This window comes from Calypte anna, chromosome 2 (assembly GCF_003957555.1).
Source record: "Calypte anna isolate BGI_N300 chromosome 2, bCalAnn1_v1.p, whole genome shotgun sequence".
NCBI classification, from domain to species: Eukaryota; Metazoa; Chordata; class Aves; order Apodiformes; family Trochilidae; genus Calypte; species Calypte anna.
In genome coordinates this window covers 113,340,474-113,364,525 of record NC_044245.1, presented here as the reverse complement: position 1 = coordinate 113,364,525, position 24,052 = coordinate 113,340,474, and the positions used below count along the sequence as shown (strand labels likewise).

Genomic DNA, 24,052 nt, shown 5'->3' with positions numbered 1-24,052 from the left:
CTAAGACTTTCAGCACTGCATACTACAGAGAAGGAACCAATGAAAAGATGTAAAGAGGGATGATGTGATCAAAGGTATAGGCTTGGAAATTGCTCTTTCAAGTAACATTCAGAATTGATCTAAGTGGGACAAGACTGCTTTCATCTAGACTAGAAAAGTGACAGAGCAGTGCTCCAGAAGCAGGATGAGACATGGATGGAAGATTTCACAGTATAGGCAGATGGGGAAGGCTGCACCTTAGATACGTTACACTAGGAAAATCTTCAAGATTTGAGCTTCTCCTGCTTGCAGGGACTTTGGGAAATAAAGCAAGGATAGGATTGGCTGGCCAGTTTTTATTCCATTGATAATGATTTGACAACTGCTTTGTTATTTAATTTTTCATTTAAAAAAAAAATATTACCAGGTTTAAGGTGGGAAAGGAAAGCTATTTCCTGAATTCAAGTGGATTGAAGAATTTTTACCTCAGGAAGAAATTATGGAACTGGTGTGCTACTTTGTCTGGCAGGATCATCGTAAAAGCTCCTTAAGAAACAAGGCCCCCTCAGTAGGCTAACTTAACAGCAATTGCACTGGTTATAAAAAGAAAGTGACCTTTATTCATATTAGTACACTTCAGGGGCTTAAAAGACCTTGAAAGCCAATTCAAGAGCCCAGCTGACCAGAAGACAACTTAAAAGAAAGACAGAATTATAGGGATTGGAAGGAACAACTGGAGATCACCTAGACTTCTAAGCTCACCTATGAGGATGTTATGGGACACAGTGCCAAAGGCCTTGCTGAAGTTGAGGTAGATATCCAGTACTCTCCCTTCACCTATCCAGCCAGTTAGGACATCATAAAAGGCTATCAGACTGGTCAAGCCTGATTTCCTTTTGGTGAATCCACACTGACAACTTCTGATAGTCATCTTTTCCTCCAAATGCTTCATGATGACACCCAGAATGAGCTGTTCCAGCCCCTTTCTAGGGATCAAGGTGAAGCTGTAGTTTTCTGTTAACACTGTTTTTATATACTTACAAAATTACCGAAAGAAACAGCAAATCTGTACAGAAACAAAGGTTGCAGTCTAACCATGCCAGAAGCAACGCAAGCATTCTAAAGTTATGCAGACTACTTAAGAACTTAACTTGCAAGGCAGAGAACATCTAAAAAAGCAAAATTCACCTCAATTGAACAGCTCCTGTGAATTCAGGAAATCCCCTATGACTTCAAAACTATGCTAAGGTCATGCTAAATACAATGGGGACTGAAACAGAATTACACCTAGCATGGTTTGCTCTTGGAGAAGGAAAAACAATTATTTTCAGAGGTTGAATCCATTCTGCATTCATAATTAGGCCATCTGACTTCTCCCACAAACATAAAAAATTTAAACGAAGCAATAGTAAAGATTAACCTCATCAACCTGTTTCTCAGTATAATCAAGTTATTTTCTAAATGCAATAGAACAAGTCCATTTTGAAGACAAAATACAAACAGGGTCCCCATAAGCATCATTACAGCTGGGATTCTGTGCTCTTTGTAAAAAAATGCACAGAGCTACTAAATGCTTCCATAGCATAGCAGGAACCCTGATGCATTGGTGCAAGGTTGTGCTTTGCATGATACTTCTGGTTGAAAGAAACCAAGCTCTTAACAAACTACAGCAGTCTCAAGAAGTCACACCTCTATGCCAAGGTCTTGCATAAAAAGCCCCCGCCGATTATATTGCTTTTGTGCAACTTGCAACCTCTATTCCAACATCACTGGGTTTGGTGTTCCAGGATCCTCCACAACTAGCAGGTTTCAGGAAGAAAACATCCTACAAAAGCAGCTGCCCCAATGGCTCAATGAGAACTCCTTTCCAGATGAGAGAAAAATCAGGAAACCCACACCCCAGTAACATGCTGCTTCCAACAGAAGGGTATTGTAAAACCATTCTGAAGATTCGAGATCAAATGCTTAAAACTTGCAAAGTCTTCCTTAGGGAACACCATGTAAATACTCAAGTAGCTGAAGAACTCCTTCTGGTCTTTTCTTCACTTCTCCCCTGTGGGGTTTGGAAGGGCAGGATGATACAAGTGACAGTTCCACCAGTGGCAGCTTAATGCTTGGCCACTGCTGGCAGTGCCAAGCCTGACTCTGACCTGCAGGGCAGCTTGATTTTGGGGCAGGTCCCACTTTTATTGAAGTCACATCAAAGATTTGCAACACTTTCAGATATAACATAAAAGAAGGAAATGAAGAGCAAGTTTTACACTTGAAATACGGAACAGAACTTTTGCTTCTTGCTTCAGGTGGCCAAATGGTCCTTGAAATCAAAATTCACAACACACAAGCTCTATAGACTGGGGGAGAAAAGGGGCTGGAGGACAGACAGAGGAAGGGACTGTTTAAAAAACACACATGCAGAAAACAGAAAGATGAGCAGGGAAAGGAGCCTCAAGCTGTCTACACAAACCCATCTCTTCTTCACACATGTTTGGGACACCCAACAAGACAACTTATTCAGTACCTCAGGTGCCCTCTGAGGGATTTTCATGGACAATTTTTTCATGGACAATTGCATGGACCAAAGAAAGTCATCTAATCAAGTTTAAAAGCTCTATCTGCTAAACTAAAATGAAACAGATGGGGGGAAAATGGCATACTTCATAAGGATTAAAAGATTTATCTGATTCATTTTTGGAAATTCAACAAAAAAAGAAGTTCAAAACTTCCTAGTGGCTGTGACTGAAGCTTATGTGTCAAGTATGGAGTTAAGCAAGCTCTCATAAATCGGTATCAGTTTCTTTCATCTTCAAAACAGTTATCATCATTATTATTATGAATATTGCAATTGCCTTCACTGTTTTAAAAGTGTCTAAGTGGCATCTCTATGATGTTAAGTCCTGACCTGTGAACCAGCAGGAAAAAGTAATTGTCACACTGTATTTGAGCACAGAACATCAGAAGAGAAAACATGACATTTTCATGTATTTAGACAGTAAAAATCCAAATGCTTGTGGAAACAAAGTTAATGGTTACTGCACCTTCAAAAATAAAACCTCAGGTCTGCACTCTGTCATTTATCTCAGCCAAGATGTAAAAGACAATCTCTTCAGCCCCCAACAGTATAACATTAGCAGGGATGATCATTTAAACAAGGGCAAAATTTACTTCAGTGAGGGCTGAAAAGATGAAGGAAATGTGCTAATACTGGATGGCTCATGGCTTTTAAAGGACATGATGAAGAGCTTTGCAAGTTATCCCTTTTCCTCACGAAGTCACCCAATTCATGCTACAAAATATGCCAACAGAGCTTCCTCCAACACCTCCCCTGAGGTCTCATTTGTACATTCCAAATAGATGAAATTTTAGTAGTTAACCTTGTCTGGCTTCCTAGTTTTCAGCAACACAGTCAGACCTACACGGCTACCATGGGCTGCAGAAATTGGGCTGAATACTAGCAGAGAAGTACTTATGCATATGAAGGACTCCAAAAAGTATTTACATAAATACAAGGTGCCTGTACAGAGTTCTCAATTCAGGCCAGTTTTCCCATGTCTATTACTTAATTTGGAGCTATGTTTTTGAGAAAATGGAGTCTCACTGAGGGTGCATCTCCCTCTTCCAATTTAAAGCCTTCGGGACTCCTCTCCTTCTAGGAGATTTGTGTCCATTTAAAGGTAATGTGGACCATGACAAAGATATAATTATGTATAAATAGTGCCTAAGAGAAATAAGAAAAAAAAAAAGCTTTCTGTAAAGCAATTTTATCTAGAATTTTTACCATATAGATACAGCATGTTATTTTGGAAGGGAAAAATATCTCAATAGCTGCATAAAGTACAGAAAACCAATGTGGCCTTGTGGAAGAAAAAAGGCATTTATTTAAGAAAAATATAAAAACATTCTCCTCATCCCTTTTCCATCTCTGACATTCTCCAGTTTGTCCTAGCCTCCAGGTATGTTCACATGGCAGACAGAAATAGGCAGGTTCATACATATGTGCACACTCATACCTAAGGTAGTATAAAACATTGAGTAATTTTGGATAGCAGAACTAATGCAGAAAAAATAACTTGCTTAGAGCTGCAAGGCTTGCCTGGTCTGCTGTTTGAGGACCTCAAGTTACAGAATCAAGGAACAGCTGAGCCTAGAAGGCACCTCTGGAAATCACACAGTCCAACCCCTTAATGGAAAACAAGGGCACCTACAGCAGGTTGTTCAGAACCATATCCCTGTTGGGTTTTGAATATCTCCAAGGACAAAGATTCCATCACCCTTCTGCGCAACCCATGCCAGTGTTTGGCCATCCTCAACTCAAAAGAAGTATTTTCTTATGTTTAAATACAATTTCCTTTATTTCAGTTTGTGCCTGTTGCTTCTTGTCCTGTCATGAGGCACCAATAAGAAGAGCCTGGTTCCATTTTCTTTACTTCTCCCCATGAGCTAATAAGATATACTGATAATTCAATACTTAATTTTAGTGAGAAGCATTTAAAAAAACCCTCTGTGTAATATGCTAATGCTTCCAGTATTTTCTTTGCCAAAAGTCAGCAATAAGACTCACTATAAATGGCAGACGTATATATTTCTTAGAGATGAGGGAAGCATCAATCCAGTTTCAGCAAGCTTGGAAAAAAAAAACCAAAACCAACAACAGCAAAAAAAAAAAAAAAAAAAAAAAAAACCCAAAAAACCCCAATGGTAATTCAACACCAGATGGATTTAGTATTTGCAGACATCTTCTAAGAATGGAAGTGTTTCAGTAGTTAGTTGCAGACAGGGATTTGATGCAAGTTTAGGCTTCAGAATCAGGCTGAAGTAAAATAAGAAAAGTATAGGTTGCTTTCTAGAATAATGAAAGAGAAAATCCTTGCAAAGTCATAGTTGAGAGTAAAGAAACATCCCAGTTTTTCTGCATGTACCATAGGAAAAACTCCTCATCAAGCCATACTAAAGGCAAAGAACCCAAATATTGTCTACTTTAGCACAGGATGGGGGCACAGTCTGCTTGGCTGTTGCTTCATTAAAGACTTAATGAAGGCACTCTACAAAACCCCCTCCCAGTGCACATTCCTAGGCATCCAGCACAGCAAATGTGCCAAGTAGCAGGCACAAAAAAAGCTCCAATAAAATGAATGTGACTTTAGGGCAGTAAGCAACCATGTGGCTTGGAACCCTGCAGACAGTAGCAAAGATGTCAAGATTCAGGTCAAGTAATGTGGCAGTGCTGCCTGAGACACTTACGAAGAGCTGGAAGAGCAGAAGTAACTCCTGAGGTCAAGCTCTCCCAGAAGCTTGGCAACATCACGTACCTGCCAGAAGACATGATGAAATGGAGCCCCATTTACAGAAACAATCATCAAAGCTCATTAATCACTTCAGAAAGGTCTGATCTAGAGATGACGGGAGGATGACAGGAAGATGTACAGAGATGCTTGCTTTCAACAGAGGGGTAAGAAAAACTGGGAGAAAAAAAAAAAAGCAGGCATGTCAGACTTGGAAAGGTCAGGGGGTAAGAATTGTATTTGTCAGAATGAGCTTTCAAATCAGGAGTCAAGGACACTTTGCTCCAACAAATAAATAAAGACTGAAAAAATATCAAGCATCTCTGGCAAGAGAACTTCAAGTTCTTTACCTGCATGGTGTCCTTGGGCAGCTCTGCCTACAAGGTATTTTTGGATATCTACCTCCCCAAAGGGAGCAATGGCTGCAAAAACGTCAAAGAGCACATGGTTGAATAGCATGTAGGAAGCTGAAAGGCAGAGAGAAATTGATTGGGGAAATTGAATAAAAAGAGAAGATAGATTTGAATGGGAAAATGGGGCAGACAAATTTAGAAAGGAGATGGCAAGAAAATAAGAGAGAGAACTTTAGGAAGAGAGAAATGAAGCATGAAAACACTGAAGGACAATGACAGTCTGTTTCAAGGTCATGTTCTGTAGCACCCACCATGGGCACTGCCTTACACATCATTAACAGCAAGGATACTGCTTCTGATGAGCTTCACCCAGTCCCTGGGGAGGTTGGAGCCAAAACACTGATCTTGCATGCCACAGTGTGCTAAAATAAAATGAGGGTGGGGGGTGGGTGGAACAGTACCATGTACTGCAGTAGGGTTGACGTAACAGTAATGGAAGAAGAAGAGATGTAATTTATCAGGTCCCTCATATACCTTCTGTCTAGACTGCTGTTGTATTGTCATGGTAAAAATACAAAGCTGCACACTCATTTCCAGATGACTGAAATGCCCAAAATACTCAATGCCAATTATGACACTGAGACAGAAGAAAATCATCCTATCCTTGGAAGTTTGTTCTGTAAGTGCTTATACAGACAGAAATAGTTAGACCAATCTTATAATAAGCTTCACTCTTTTTAAGGACATTTGCAGTCATGTTTTATGATCCTACAGCACAGACTGTTCAGCCTACCTTGCAAGCCCACAGCCTGTGGTTACAGAATTATGCTTCATCTTTTTTGTCTCTTTCTCCCTTTCCCAGTAGACCTTTTCTGCCTGGATTATACAGGCAGGAAACACTTTGGAACAGGGACTGTACAGTATTATGCTTTTACATTATAAGCCAACATACCTACAATATAAACATCTCTCCTTCAGTTTAATTACCCACAAAGCTAATTCCCTGCCCTTAAAAGAATCCATTATAACTATGGACCCTAAACACACAAAAGCCAAACAGTCCTAAATTTGTGAAAATGTGCAAACCACTGTACACCTGGATGTTCCCATTTCTTTTCAGTTAAATGGTACAAATAACCCATACGATTGCATTATGCATGGCATAACTTTGCTACAGAATGTGTTTTTCCAGAGTTCCTGCTCAGAGGATAGAACAGCATAATCTTTGGGTTAGTCTACCAACTTCCAAAATGCTAAGCTCCCTTAAAAGAGAGGCAAGAATTTAATACCCTTCTTTAATATTAATTGGGATTTTGTAGTACACACATTCATATTAGGGGAAGTACGAATGGATGAAGTCAAGTCATTCTACTAGACCCCACAGTTAAAAAAATGCAGTCAACAAACAAAGAGAGCCATATAACCATCATTTTGGCTGGAAGCTTCAGCTGCTTTATGGAAAGGCTATAGCAGAGTATTTTTGCCTACAGGTGGCTGAAGCACATCCATGAAAAACAATGAAAAACTGAGACAAGAATCTTGTTACCAGGATTATGCAAGACAATAGCATCCAGGATTACTATTTGCTGGTTGCATTCTATATTAAATCTCTAGAGCCACTCTTAATACAGCAGGTAATACATTTACAGACAATTAAAATTAATTGTAACAAGAGATTAAATGAAAAAAAAAAAAATCCATTTCGCTTTCAATTCACCACACCGCTGCAGCTGGAAGAACTGCAAGAAAAAGACATCACTGCTTCCATTCCTTGAGCTATAAAACACAACCTCCCTCTAAACATTGCACATTTTTGAAAGGTATATGCCAACAGCTAAGCATATTTCACTTATTGTTTAAATTTCTGACTCCATATAGTCCCCAGAATAACTTGTAGCAGGTGAGCCAGACCCTTGCAGGAGGGGAGGTGCAGGGCTGACCTCCCGCACCATGGGGCTCTCTGCCTGTGCCAGCCCTGGGCATGGGAGCACCTGTGCCCCCAAATTGGGACAGCAGCCACCTGCACACACAGAATGTGGTCACATTTCCAACCTCATTAATTGTTCTGCTGCATCATTGTGGGAAGAATGTAATGACAATAATGCCTTCCCAACTTAACATACATTCTGCAGAGCCCACAGGGGGAATCTCCACCCAGAGGGCTCACTCTGGTCCTCCTCATCATCCAGAAGTTTCCAGGTTTAAAAGAATACCTTCACCCAACAAAACACAGAAAACAGGCTGTTGATTTCCCATGAACTCCTGAAGTGTTACAATGAGCTATTGAATGTCTCGACCATTTAAACAAACAGACATTTCATCAGCAAAGTGATAATTGAAGTTGGTTCCAAAAACAGAGCAAAAGGAAAAAGGAGCTTTAGGGCACAATGTCACTTTCCGCATTCTAATGTAAACCTTTACACATGTATCACTTCTGTTACTTGACTTTAAAAACAGTAAAGCATATAAGCACAAAACCTACTAAACAAACACTGTGGTAATACTTTAAATCCCTATGAATTTTTTTTTTCAGGAGTATCTCTTTCATGGCTAACAGACTACCAAAAAAAATGCATTAACCTTAAGCATCATCTTTCCCCCTTTGACTTAGTATGGCTTTAAGTAATGCAAAATTCACTTAAACCCATAGCAGTAAAGACATAATGTCTTAATAAACCAGAGCTAGTGTAGCACGGCTTATTACAGGCACTCTCTTTACTGCCTATATCCATCTCTTCAGCTAGCAGCCAAAGCTGGTGTTTCTGAAAACCCTACACTTCAAGGAGTGTTTATATGGCTGTTGTATTATAATGAGAGAACTAATATGATATTGAAAGTCTTAACAAGATATTAGTATCTACACAAAACCTCCTATTAGTATTAGATGGTATAAGTGATTCTTTTCCAGCTACTTGTGTGTGGGTATATAGAAGACACAGTTGAGACATAGGTTTTTGTAACATACATGTATACACACACACATACACACTGTGCTCCTGGTTGGAAAGAAAAGTTTCCCTTTCACATAACAAAGGACTTGGAAGATTTATCTGCAAGGCAACATAACAGAAAGAAGAACAGTCCACAGAGACCCACAGCAAATATGGTATGCAATTACCTCCCAACAAGGAATAATTAACAAATTTCGCATCAAGAAACTCACTAGCAAAACCTGAATATAAACTCTTGAGAATAATTTGAATCCTACTGAAGAATAATCTGAATAATCTGCACTTCCTGTAGAAGTATACTGGTTATTCTTGCTATAAACATATTCTAACTAAGATGGACAACTTTGTTAGAGAGCAATCCACACTAACTGTTGCTTCAGCTTTTATTTGTTGTTTACCCAGAAGAAAAACAAGGTTATAACAAAAAGAGAAGCAATAACAAAGCAGCTTATTCCTTGCTGTTAAGACACTGAAAATTTAAATTACACTATCATCAGCTCTAGCTTCATGACTGATTTTTTCTGGCGATCCTCGCATAGATTATCACAGCTTTTTTTGGAACAGTTCACACCTAAATAGCTACTGATACAGCATTTCGGTGCCAGCGGGTGGTGGTATCACCTATATCTACCACCAAAAATATTCTAACTTTTAGAGAATTTTTCCAGCTGCGCTTTCTGCTACTTACAAATAACGATAGCTCAATACATGGAACAGAAAAAGCAGCCTCTCTTCTCTTGAAAATAAACTGCCTGGATATGGTCAGCTTAGAAATTCAGCTGGGGATATTGCTCTCTACATTTCTAACTAACATTGCCATTATTTACTCCTTCATAGGATGCTGTTGCAAAGGATGAAAAGATACAGATAAATTCCCTCTGGTAAGCCTCTGTTAAAAAAGGCAGAGGGCATAGTTTCAGTTAAAACCTCTTTAAGACACATTTGATTGGTAATTCAGAGCAAAAAGGGAATACAAAACAGTCTGAGAACAACATGCATTCACATCCCTATCTCCTTGTCCAGGCTTTACTGTTACTATGCAAAAATTCTATTTTCCATGCCTAGACTGAAGAAGACAACTTTGGAAATGAAAACAAGGTGAATGAAGATATTAAGGTAACTATTTTAGTCTATGCAAAAATAATTCACAGAAACTGGTACCAGCTGTCATTAAAACCCCCAAATTCTCCTTTTGAATACATTATGACAAGTAATAGTGTCTATCTGTTGTACCCACAGTGAAATAAAGTTACCAATTGAATAAATACCAACTTAAGGCTATCTGTTCAAACACAGTTTCATACCACATAGTTTAAGAGAGAAGCACTGAAATTTTGCTTTTGTTTACACAGTATGAGAAAACAACTTCATGGATAGGTGTGGAGGGAAGAGTGAAGACTAATACCAAAATAACTCCTGTTCCTGACACCTTCCTGATCCTGGCTGAGACAATCTACTTGTACCTCAGACGCATGGTGGCAGCCAGCCAGCCAGATGACTGGTGACTTAATATACAAGTTCATGTAGGCTCTGGAGTCTGAGACAGACAAGGGCATTAACTTTGAAGTCACAACAGTCAGCCTCAATAGAAAAGTCATCAAATGAGGCATGACTATATCAAGAGACTTTTTTTTTTTTTTTTAAATGCTTCATGCTTGCTTCCTTCTGTTCTGAACAGCTTTCACTGTAAAAATGTGCTCATAAAATATGCATGCTTTTTATACGAAAAGTTGTGATCAATTGATGCGTAGGTCAAGTGTGAAAAAAACTTAAATGAGAATGATATGATAAATACTCTAATAGGCTCAGAATCACAGATGAATAGGCTAGTTTATTTATCTTGTTTCATTATATTGCCAAAGTCAGTTCTGACAATAAACAAGGCTTTAGACCAAAATCATCCAGCCTTTGAGAACAATACAAATATATATATATATATATATAAAAATATAAATACGTGTGTGCAAGCAAAGAATATACTGCAACCTACCAGGCAGATTGGCTTCAATTTAATTTTGAAAGCCATTTAAAATAAAACCCAATGAATGAAACAAAGAATCCACCCAAATATGAAGGCTCCAGCATCTTTGTTGAAAGAACAATAGCATATTACTCCTCATCCCTCTGTCTTGTTGCAAGAGAACCATCAAGTCAGTTATTGCTGTGATCAAATTAAAGAACACTTCACAGAATTATTCTTTAAACTAATCATTATTTATAGAGGTTTAGCTTCATGTGCCAATACTTATAAATGCTCTAATTCAATTGCCCTGCAGAAAACATCCCAATAAAAGAAATAGTCCCATTAGCATAATAAAAGGCAACCAGTGAAATCACTCACATGCACGGGCTCAAAATGCCAAACAAAAGCAATACTCCCGTAGAAATACACCCTGTTTTCAAACTAAATGCACTCTAATGACATGTTCTGTAATCAGACGGCTCTCCCACCAGAGTACACACACGATACTAATGAAAGCAAGATCAAATTAAACCGATGACATGATTAACAGCATTCATTTCATGCACGGCTGTTCTATCCAGAGAGAGAACGACCTGAAAGTAATCACCGCCGAGTAAAACTCCTTCACTGACCTCTCCTCTCGCTGCTAGCAGTCCTGAGGTACAGATGCTTTGCAACAAAGAGCGATGCCTTTCATCTCCGGGCTTTCTTTTTACGCTACAAGCCGGGCACCTCTCCCCGTCACATGCAGGCAGCTACCTCTGTATCTATGCCTGTAATGCAGCACACAGATTACAGGGGAAAACCTATCAAAACCGGCAGGCAGCAACCTTGCCCGCCAATAAGCGGGAGGCACATGCAGAATCCAGCACATGCTCGCTGGGGCTGCCAGGCTGTCACCGCTGCTTAGCGGGCTGCTCGGCTAATTATAGCCCCAGCACAGGGCTGCCGAGCTGGAGGCATCAGCATCTCAGAGTTATCTGGCACGGTGCGCGGAGATAAAAATTCCGGTGTTGCTGTGGTTATTGTTTTTAACTGAGTGATTTGCCTAGGAGGGGGAGCTGTCGCCCTCTCTGGAAAAAAAAATAATAATAATTAAAAAAAAAAGGTTGTATGTAGTTGTATTCGTATTTCTTCTCTTTCAGAGGAAGCTGACGGCTTGTCGTTTGCTAGGTGTGTTAGGAGGAAATAATAAAATGCTGCAGTTTATTCTGCTGGTAGGAATTCTTGTTTTGAATAGGCACACAGCCTCCCACAACACACAGTAATCTCGGATAGGTTTATGCCCAGTACTTCACCGTCAGCAACACAGACCTCAAACGGGACAGGCAGCACAGGCGTACATTCAGTGCATAGTAGCCCTACAGAAGTCAAGAGGATCCCCTCTATCCTTTATGTTTACATGTGGGCAGACACTTAGATGAGCCGAGAGCTTCAGCATGCAGTGGCACATAAAGTCTTTACTCAGCTTTCATGAAGCCATGGTGGAAATGCCAAGGAATTTTTTGCCATTATGCAAAACAACCAAATTCATTTGGAAAAAAACACTTGCTGTCAGCTAATAATCCTTACAAGCACGGAGAACTTACTCAGATAAGCCTTACACACATCTTACATAAGTCTCAAAACTAAGGAATGTTATGATCTAAGAGACAACTGTGTATCTGAAAGATGCTGAGAGCTTCTCAAGTATCAGCTGAATAATCATGAAAAAAAGATACAGGCACCTCTAATTTAGTCTTACTTGACAGCATATTTCAATTGATCATCCTCTGATTAGCACAAACTGGGAAAAAAAAAGTCTTCTAAAGTTTCCTGTTCCTGCATAGTTCACATTATCACCTAAGCTCTACACCAACCAAGAGGTTTTCAGACATCAATGGTAAGAGGGAAGCGCACAACCTGTTTCTCAAAAGGGTCAGTGCCAGGTGCCTCTTATGAGATACAGTATATTTCTCATGACTGATGTTGCCAAAAAATAATACAAAGAATGCAAACTTAAAAATGTAAAGATGCTCCACATCATTAAACACACCACACATCTGTAAATATTATGCTTACGAGTCCTTGAATCACACTGATATAAAGACTTCCTATGACCCCACACCAGCATTTTTCCTAATTCTTCACTATCACCAGCATGATACAGTACAAGTCACAGCCCAAGTGCATGACATTAAAGGCTGTTTATAAATATTTCATCTATTATACTTAAATAAAAAAAACTATTTTCAGTTTCATAAAATGTTACTAATGGAAAAAGACATGTTTGAAACCAGTGCAAAAATGTATTTATTGACAGTATGTAAATAGCTGTGCCCAGCTTTCTTAATCTGCCGAGTGAATATTGCTCATAACAAGTCACTCGGTGCTAGAAGCAGCCTTCACTTTAAGGAAAACATTCTCGGAGCTCTATATCGCTAGAAATGAAAATGAAATACAGGAAGAGAGATCCTTTGCTCCTTTTTCCAGCTTTGAGTCAACATTACATTTTCTGTTGCAACAAACAAAGGAAGTTGTTTCATTAAGTCTTCCTTTGCAGATTACATCATCTAAGGAGCTAATCAATTTTTATGAACTGTGGTGCTTTAAAATACGGTAGAATAATCCAATTTGCTCAGCAGTACTATTTGAAGATGCAAAACTATGTATTTCATGAAGAAGGGCAGGAGGGGCTTAATTTAAAAAGAGTTCAAGAGAAATGGGAAGAAGAGGTGCTCAATTATTTAATTATCAGATGCAGAATGATTTTTCTAACATTTTACCAAAAGTAGTCGCAAAGGAGCATGACCAGTAGTCTTGACCCTCATTTCTAATCCAGTCAGTGGCAATGCTCACATTTGCTAAGTAGAGGAAAAGACACACGTAAAATAAAGAAAACCAAAGTCCCTTCCAACCCCTAGGATTCTGTGATTCTGTGTGATTCTGTGATATTTAAATCATTCTTTAAATCTAATCCACCTTCACAGACAACCAAGCTACTCATGACAGGTGACAAAAAGACCAAGAATCCTTAAAGAGAAACTAAACAGGCTTCAGCTGCCACAGGATTCAGATTTGGCTCCTTCCCATGCAAGCTGATAAATTTATGCCCTGGCTGTTCCTCCTGCATGGGTCCAGCACCATCTCCCAGCAGCCAGCCTGCTGCCTCCTCCCCACAGAGTTCCTGGCTCCCAGGGCAAGTACAGCCCATGTCCCTGGCAAAGACCTGCCCAGGCAGCTTGCCCTCAACAAACTAGAAGGCTATTTATTCAAGGAATTGCTTTGTTTTTTACAACATCATGGTAGCAGTACTTGGGGGACACCCTACCCCATATCTAAGAAGACACTCTGGGTTCAGGTCCTCCATTAGGACGTTTCCCCATTGACATCTGAAGAGTTGAATTTCAAGAGACACTTACTTGCCTCTGGCAACACAACCAACATTTACAAAACCTCCATGCTCATTTTAGCAGACCACTCAGAAGAGTCACAACGTTTTGTCTCAATTTTATCACTTTCTAACCACTGAAACAAGGTGCTGGGCAAAGAAGGTGTGGGGAGCAGCATCGTGGGTCTGACATTTGGAGCCAGCAGTGGTTTGTGAGGGTCTGCCACATTCAGCCAAGGCAGGTGGCTAAAACTCCAGCTGGGAACAAAGAAGAGCTCTGCCAGCCTCCTCCCTGTGGTATCACACAAGTGCCTGCATGGGGCACCAGGCTGGGACAGGATACAGAGACACAGAGGAATGCCAGCAAGAGAGGCCAAGAGAGGTTTCATGAGGACACAGTCAGGGGAGAGTCCTCAGGCCCAGCAATTCTCTGTTGGAAATGAACAAATTACAAAATGTATGAGAATTGGCCAACATTGGGACAGACTTTCATCGAAAGCAAAAGCCTGTCCTTGGCACAAGTTCTGTGCTAAGCTTTGGGTTCCTGCTCCTCTGCATGGAAACAGAAGGTTTCCACGATGTTTTTAGAAAGTAAAGCAAGTTAGGTTTTCTCTAGCCCTGCTCCTAGACAGACCAGTTTCAATTAAAATTTTCCAAAACCATATGGTCTAAGGCAGATGCCCATCACAGAGGGGAGGAGAGAGGAAAAACCTATAGGGGAATGATGATTTCACCATATGAAACTGAAACTCAGCATCTTACAGTGAAAACTGCCTACCTAGCACATTAATGAATTTTACACTTCATTTAGGCACATCGAGGTGAGTTAATAGACAGATGGATATTACAGATTGAATTTATTACATTATGATCACTTCTATAAATACTTGATATATCAAGCTATTTAAATACAAAAATATTTAAAGATAAATTTCTGATAGGTCTTGCAACTAAACAGGTTTCACTCTGTATACCACTTAACCTTTGCCTCAAAAATGCATTAAATATTGTTTGGAAACTGCTACCTCAGTGACTTATATAGATTTTTCAAAGTATAGAACACACATGGAAGGAATATGAATTTAACAAAAAGGTTGTTGATTTCTAAATGCAACAGTGTGTGTATTTCCAAGCTGTAGTCTTAAGAAATTGAACTGAAGCAATTACTCTAATGAATATTTTACTTGGCTTGATGCATTCCTTAGACTTTTAGAGGTAAGTTAAACCATCCCACAGTTAATTTTATATTTTTGTATGGTACTTTTTATATTTGGACAGTTTAAAAGATGAGGGAACAATTTTCACTTCCATAAATTTTTCTACATTCCAATTTTCCTACCCAAACCCATTTATCTAGCAAGATTTTTTCTTGTGAAAGTTAGCTTTGACTTCACAACAATTATTTGTTGGGATCTTCCTGCTCCTAGGAAGTATTTGGTAGAGTTCGGGAAGTCTGCGGATTGGTGGCAAACTCATCGCAAGATCTATCATCATTCATAGAGGGAAATAAAACATGGGCCTCGTGTTTGCAATATACACCATTCTCTGGAAGTCACTAATTCAAGTTCAGCACTCAGCATGGGAAAAATTATGTTCATTTCATGGAGCACAGGGACATTTCCCTGTATCAGTTCAGTAAACCAGCAGTTATCTGTACACATGTGCATATACACGTGCACATATATGAACACAGTTGATCTGTAGCTGGTCAGCTAAACTGCACCTTGAGGGCTTTTTCTTAAATACAATAATTATATTTCTAAATGCTCCAGACAGCACTTCCTCTGGATGCTTAATAGCAGGCAGAGGTATCTTTAATAGAGATTCTCTGGAGGATGGCACTAAGCCTGATTCCTACGGAGTAATTTTTTTATAGCATAAACTTTTGCTTTTTTCTCAGAATCATGAAACTAAAAAAATACACACACACACACATTCCAAAGGGCACTACCATCCCTTGTCTTCAGACTTCCACATTGTGAGTTTCTTCATTAAAGATGCTAGTGACCAAAATGATTATGCCAGTCCATCACTCCCATCTTGGAGAAGCAGGAGAGGGGCAGTCAAGCAGTCAGTGGGGTGTGTTTCATCCTACCACTAATGGATGCAGTAAAGAAGGATCTGAAGTGGAGCCTGCAGGAGGTTTACTATGCTGAGTGCTTACATTTTACCCACACAACCAGAAACAGAAGAATACATTATTGGAATTCTGATTGCAACCCTAAGCACACAGAAATCCCAAATAAGTCGTTACTTTAAAGACTTGACATCACCCTGAAATATGCTTCCCATCACATACCACTCCAATACATCTCCAGCCCAATGTCAACCTTCTGTTTCTCAAGTTCCTTCCATTTTTCTGATAGTACAATCTTTTCTTTCACTCCTATACTGTAGTTGAGCAGTCACCTCTAAGTGTGTATAGAATCATAGAATTGGCTGGGTTGGAAGGGACCTTTGAGATCAACAAGTCCAACCCTTGATCTGTCCTGTCTTCCCACCCTATTTATTTTCCCTTCCACTACATTTCCTCACAGCCAGCAGTGAAGAGTCAAGTATTAACTACCCATTTCAGAAGGCAACATATCTGAGACCTTAACAAGGCCAAAACACTTGTACCTCTTAACCATGACTTCATGACCTCTGGTTGACCAGATAGATGATCATGAAGTTGATAAACCACAGAAAGGGATCACACTGCTTATTAGTAACACAGTAAGCACAACAAATAACCTTAAACAGCACATCCAGGCCATGGACCCCATATAGTGCATGCCTGACTCACATAAAATCAGTGCTTGTGACCTTACTGAGCCAAAGATTATAAAATATAGAAAAAGCAGCCTCTGCTTCCAAACAGCCAAGTGAGAAAGACACATTAGAAGACTATAATGAACATGTTTTACAAGTGAGAGCAATAAAACAACCAAAACATGATTGATGTTAAGATCCTGAAGTCCTAACACAAGGTATAATGGTAGCATAAGTCAACTGCTCCCAAAGACACGGGAGGTTAACTCTACATTGGAACAAGCCACAGGAGGGCCTCATAAGGAGTTATACATTTATCGTACTCAGTATGATGGAAGATAGGGACCCCCAGAGCACTTCAGCCAGAAAGATGACAGACAAGTACAGATTTTCCTCAGTGGAAGAGCAGAAAAAAATGTTTGCAATATAATGACTATACTTCCAGCACCTCTTCATTATAAATCTTCTTCACCACTGCTGGCATTTTCTTCTTCTCTAATTAGTAACATTTTCACTATGACCACCTTACTGCAATGGGTGACACAACCCAATGCTGATTATATCTAATTAAGATATCTATAGATTGGCCCAGGAAAACTTTAAACGCAAGTCAAAAATTTAAATGCAAGCCTTCCATTTTAAGACAGGAGCAATTTTTCAAAAACACTACGCTGCAAAGAGCACAAAAGCTGAAGGATGAAGTGCAGTGTTTCTCCCTTTGAAGGAAAAACTCTGTCAGACTTGCTCACTTCCGTAATTAAGAATGTTATTTCCAAGTCTGAGTAGAAAGCGCAGCTCCAAGGCTTTCTTTGATCCTGTGTGATGACAATGAAGACCCATCAAACTTTCTGAAGCCCATTGTTATATTATTCTTCAAAGCCTGTTTTCTGCTCTCTTACATCTCTCTGTGGGAGAAGGCATCCATGTTAAGCCACAAGATGCAACCAGAAAGCAAATCAAGGTGCTACTGCTGGAACATGAGGTGGTTCCTCACAGACGCTTAATGCGTACGGGCATTTGCTCAAAACCCGCCCTGCTGTCAGCCAAACACTACAAACCTCTGAGACTTCAAGTCTCCAGTCCACACCCATAACTCAAGAGTTCCAGAGCAACTCTCAGATCTTACTTCTTTACAAAAGAGTTGAAGGTATTCAGCACAATAAATCCCAGAAGAAAACCAGCTTTGAATACAACAGCTTGGGTTATTGTTTCAAGGTTAACAAGTTTGAAGACAGCCTACTAAGCTTCAAGACTTTTTAGCAAAATGTGAGATAAATTTAGATTTTAATCTTAGAAAGATTGTTAATTAAATTACTAGAAATTGTGTCCATATAAAACCAGACACTGTGACCTGCTATACCAGAATCCAGTCTCACAGTCTTCTTACAAGGAACCAGAAGCAACTTGCTGGCACAGATGAAAAGCTCCTCCAGGAAAAGAGGTTTAATTATTTAACACAGCAAGCCAAAAGTTCTTTTATGAAATAGTATTCAGGACTCATCCCATATAATGATCCTGAAGAAGAGCATACTTGCATCTCAGGCACTTTGTAGAACTAGCAGTTAATGTTCATGGGGCTGATAAGATCCCATTCCCTGTTTCCAGGTCTGCTTGTGGCATTTTATCCAATCCTCTAAAGCAAAATTAGCACACAAGTCATGTAACTAGAGCTTTGAAAAAATCAGTGTAAGTAATGACAGGCAAGTGCCCACACCCCTCAAGCCTAGACTCCCAACTCCTTGTTTTTCACCCCTTTCTGACCATTTGAACAAACACTCCCCTCCCTGCATAGTGCTCCAACTAAGGTGAAGGGGAGAACAATGATCCTACCAGAACTAGCATAGGAACTAGGGAGTGCTCTGAAGAGGATGGGAAACATGTACTAGGAGAACTCTGTCATATCCTGGAGATAAACTGCTTATTAGTCTGCCTTCTCAATCTTGGGGGAAAAAAAGAAGGCATTTTCTTCAACTTCCCTTCCTAGGTCTGGGGGCAAAAAAATGTTGCCCAGTTTCTGTGCAGCACATGTGTGAGGCCACCGTGCCATCCAGACAAGTCACCATTTGTAGTACTGCCACTGTTGATAACCAAAATACCTTCCCGTGGCCACCACTGTGAAGTGCTGGCTGCATCAGTTCCTAATCAGTTGGAGCCTTTTATCCCCTCTGTACCAGCTGCAAATCCCCAGTGCTAACAGAGCAGGTTTCTAAAAGCAGAAGCATTGGTATCTTCAGTTTTACATTAAACAAAACTCAAGTTTGTAACAACCTTTGTCTCACTGACTCTGCAATTTCCCTGCTGACTACACATACCATTTTAGTGAGCATTTATTATTTTGGCAAGAATTTATATCAACAGAAGATCAGGAATAAAGAAAGGTAATGGTTATAGGTCTGAACCTTGTCTTCACTGCCAAAACCAATACATTTTGTGAGCACAAATATGAAGCATGTATGCCTCATCTTTTCTAATACTGTACTTTGTGGAGGACAGCACATTTTTGAGATCATTGGTTCTCCATTACCTCAAGCAGGTGATGTCTCAGTGGTGAGTCTAAAAGTCTCAAAACAAGTCAGAAGTGGAAAGGATATCAGTAATCCTGTACCAACATAACCTTAATAGCATAACAATAATCCTTTTTTGTCCCTATAGCAAATAGGTACAAACATGGGAAAAGAAAGGTCAAAAGGTGAGCACCTACAATTAAATGGAGTCAGAACTGGAGCTTTCTTACATCTCTAAGACAATGTAATCTTTAGTGATCTCAACAAGGAAGTTTCTCCTTGCTCCCTAAACTTCTACCTTAATCAAGGTCTGAAGAAGCTGCTCTGAAGCTAATCAGCAAATAAAATAGACATTGATATTTTCAAAGCAAATTCCAACAGTCAGTAGACAAAACATAAGCAGCATAACCACAGTAAAAGGATTGCTAGAGAAGGAAAACATGAGCAAGTTTCAAAGATGCATAAGTGTTTAACACTGACTTCACAGTACCTATTTTATAACAGGAACAACATAAATATGAAAAACACTGCATAACTTAAAAACCATCATAATTTCTGTACTCAGTTGAACTGCTGCATGCAATCCCACCCACAAGGATAAATATTCATATTTGGAAGTACCAACAGCAAGCAATGTACTGAGTGCACATAGCAATGACTTTTCACACTGATCAGTTCAGCACATAACAGCTACAGCACGTTCATGGCAAACCTGCAAAATATAACCGTTTATCTCACTTGAACTATTCAAGTTACTCTGGGTTCTTACAGCCACCCATTTATATAATTCCCTATCTGTTTCATTAAAAGCAAACTGGAGTGGTTTGAAACATTGATGTTGAGAAACATTTAGAAGGTTCATTTTCCCTTTTTTTTGTACTTGGAATACAATAATCCCTTGTGGTAACTTAGTAAGCTACCCCAGGAAACAGTTGTTTCTAGCATTGCTTTGCATCTCATCAATACAATAAGAAAAAAGTAAGGCAATACATTAATACTTTAAAATTTTAATTTCTATCTTGGAGTAAAGATTAAACTATGTTTAAAAGGAAATCCTTTCAGAATAAAGGATTTCAATTTACATTTGCATATCTGAGGCTGCATAAATGAAGTCTGAAAATTAGCTTTCATTTTTTGCAGTTGTCACAGTTTTTTAGGACTCTCTATAAATGTTTCTTCAGTTGCCAATGAAAGGAGAAATTTGGAATAAAACGAGAGACGCCTGTAAGTCATCCCGATGATATTGTATCCTAGAATATCCCCCATTTCCCATCCGTTACAGCCTTCTTGTTTGACAGAGTTTACAGACAATTTCTGTACAAAAAAATATCAAAAATAAGTGGGAATATGTAACAGACTGGAGAGTAAAAATAAATAAGTAAAAATCTGTAGAAGATGCAAGCCTGCACTTCAGAAGCCTTTTATGCCAAAGAAATCCTAAAATAACCAAATCAAAAGGAAAAAAATGTGCCCAAATTAAAGGCTCAGTGAAATCAACACCTAACACGTATTAATAGGCAGAGAAGTCCATAAAACAAACTATGCCTTCTAGGTCAAAGTACATTTTTGCTAACCTCATCAGTTTTCAAAGCCTGCCAGAGCAACAAAATTCATGAGGCAAAAACCAAAACTGTCACTGTTGTGTAGATTATTTGATCCTCACTACTACAAATCTCAAGGGAAGTTACTTGTAACTACTTTAAAAACAAAATTAACTAGGCAAGATCCTTCTCAGAACCTATCATCAGCTCATACTTACTAACTGTATCTCTTGTGGTGTGGACATAACTTTTTTACAAATAAATTTAATTTACATAGTCTTCAAGGCAGCCAGATGGAAAACCAGAATTGATTTCACATCTGACCCCTTGCAGTTCAGCACTTCTGTCTAGTGACCTAAAAAAAGGGAGTCATCCCTACCTGTGGTTAAATAAACAGTGCCACAACAGAGGAAAAAAGTATTTAAGGCCAGGGTCAAGCAAAGACTAACCAGGGTTGGCAAAGACCAACCACTGAAATGGAGGAATTTCTGGAACAGTTGCCATCAGGGACACCACCGGCAGGGCAAAGAGTGGAGAGAAGACATCTCTTCTTAAAAACAGTATCACCTCCAGCCTAAAAGTGTAGCCTGTTGGCAGGTGGAGTGATGTATTTTGTGTTTGAAGGTACCATGAAAGAATACAGAGGACTTGACCCTCCACACGCCCTGACCCTCAGAAGAAAGAGTCTGTGAAGAGCCTGCAGAGGCTATACTCATTGGAACACTCTGGAACACTTCCCGTGGGCTTTGGGCTTTTTGGTTTTTGGGCTTTTGTTTTTCTAAACATTAATAAAACTCACTTTAGTTCATGAGACAGAACAAAGCTAAACATAGGTATAGTTACCTAATGCTTCAGATAAGTGAAGAGTCATTTGAGTACTTGAACTAGAATTAATGCATGCAAAAATTAAAGCCTGATAGTTACAATCTGTAGAACTGAAGACTACATTACATGTACATCCAGGCTACTTCTCACAAACCCCTTTTTCTTCCTCCTGCCCAAGATAACCTGTATTTTATGTTACAAGATTAATCCATTTTGTTCTTCACACAAAGTTCTTTAACACAAGGAATACCAATCATTTGAACAGCCTCAAAATATTAAGCAAACAAGATATAAAACTATCATAACTCAGGACTTTATAGAAACACACCTTCTGCTTCCCTCAATACTGAAATTTAAAATGTTCACTGTGACTAAAATAGGTGAGTGCAGTAACTTGGCATAATCATAAGCAACTGTTCAAGAAAAATGTGATCTAATACTTGTAATTTAAAATTACCTTGCAATCTGACTTACCAAATAGAGAAAACAAAGATATTATTCAGGTGAGTCAACATTTTCATTACAGGCTGCCTATCAAAGTGAAAATTCAAGAGAATGAGTACTGCAAAAGAACATGTTCTGCTAAAAATAAGTTAGAAACATAACTAAAATCCATCACAAAATAAACATGGTATACCTAAGTTTAATAATTTTTTCTAACCTGTTCTGAGTAGTAGAGCGCAGAAAGAGAAAACAGATGACATACAGAATGCTCTACAAGAGACAAAATCCTACTGGAATAATCCACAGGTAGGAGAAAACTTAAATTTAGAATTAATGTAAATATACCAAGTTTGGATATTGGAATGATTACATTTTAAGGCCAAGGAATTCTGCATGGAGATAATCTAAATTACACCAAAATGACCGACTGATTTTTGGCTGAGGTCACGTATCTCAGTCTTGCTTCTCTTAAGCAGTCCACCACCTCTTCTCATAACATTGTGCCATAGTCAGACAATGGTGAAAAAGGCTCAAGGACCCAGGTAGAACGGTGGAAAACAGCTATGAATGAGCTCACTGAAAAAATATTTCCTGTTCTTATTACTTCAATAAGTCAGAGTGCCTAGTATAAGTTCCTCAGGAAAAATCACACAGGGATTCTTCTCATTCAACACATGAGACAGGCCTGAATGGGAGCATTTAATTTTATCACATAACAGGTAATTCTGGATAACTAATCACAACAACCATCATGACATTAGTTACCCCTATGGAAGGATAAGGGAATTCTGGAAAAGCCATAATAGGTGGAATGATACAAAAATCAGTAAACTGGGAGACAGCCTCCGAACTGGCAACCACAGAAGTAAAATTTCAGAAGAACTGGAGTCTCCCACCAGGAGTCCACTTAAGGCTCACTACATTTCACATAGAGAGCTGCTTCCCTCCACGAAGACCTCTTTTCATATGTAGAAAACATGCAGCCTCTGCATTCTGAACACCTCCATATTGCTATGGTCAACACTGACCAAGACTAAATGAATGATCCCCAGGAGGCACTCAATGCTCACAGTCAGCAGTCAGTTGATTAATGTGACCTCCTGGTCCCATTTGGTACATCAAGTCTCTTTTGCAACCATATCTGACAGATGCAACAGGAGCACCATACCACTTAAGGCCTTGATTCTGTGAGCTCTCCCAACTGAAAGGGCTCCAAAAACACAGTGTTCAACAAAAAAAAGATTCACCACAGGAGTTAAATTCCTTTACAACAGAGAGAAGATTCAGTGTGATCAGAACAGAAAAAATCTCTGTCCTATATTACATGGTGTTGGAATACATTTCTTCATAAATTTAAGTCAGTCTTCCTTTTAAAAGCTTCGCAAAGTCCAGAATTTGGCTGTTGATGGTGTTTATAGGTCTTTCAGGGAAGTAATAAAATCACATATGTGGTATTTTGACGGTGTAGTCTGTGGCAATTAATGCAGTTGAGAATTTTATTGTCCCTGAAAATGTATCCACTAAAGAAATAATAGCAACACCTAATTTGTGTAATTACTAGAATGTGGAAAATCTGTGCATCTGCTAGAGGAGTATCTTTTGAAATTGTCACAGCCAAAATAAATGCTTCCCCCCCAAAAAAAACAAAGCTTGTAATTCATCCTGAGTAATTTCTGCATATCAACAATGACTATTAAATTAGATCTTATCAAACTGCTAGTTATTGTTTTGGTGAGGTCATTTGTTTGCTTGTTTGTTTTAAGAGTTCAAATATAAAAAAACAATCAAAAGAAGTAGAGCAAACTACACATCTCTGCCCCTCAAGTCATCTTTAGAGAAACAGACAGCAGAGACAACGCAAAAGCCACAAAACTCCTATATGGATCTGTGTGGCTTCCAGCAGTGAGTGCCCAAAGCCACCTAGGAGACAAGGGACAGATCTAATCAGGGACAGCAGCAATGAGCACATCACTGGACACTATACTCCAGTGTGATGCCACTTTCTTCTCCAGCTGGCAGCCATACAATTCTGTTATTTCCACAACACCTGAGCTGCCTCTCTGCAGTATTACAAGTTTCACCTCAACCAACT

General features: G+C 39.2%; 1 protein-coding gene across 4 annotated transcripts in view; it reads right to left on the bottom strand.

Annotated features, from left to right (window-relative positions):
* FAM110B (family with sequence similarity 110 member B) overlaps positions 1-24,052 on the bottom strand; it is a 109,780-nt gene that overhangs the window by 47,835 nt on the left and 37,893 nt on the right. Inside the window, exon 1 of one of the 4 annotated variants that reach the window (XM_008492183.2) lies at positions 11,158-11,302. The exons of the other annotated variants lie outside the window; for them this stretch is intronic. The gene's annotated coding sequence lies outside the window, so the exon portion shown is untranslated. Of the gene's footprint in view, positions 1-11,157; positions 11,303-24,052 lie in introns of those variants that run through there. 4 annotated transcript variants of the gene reach the window in all.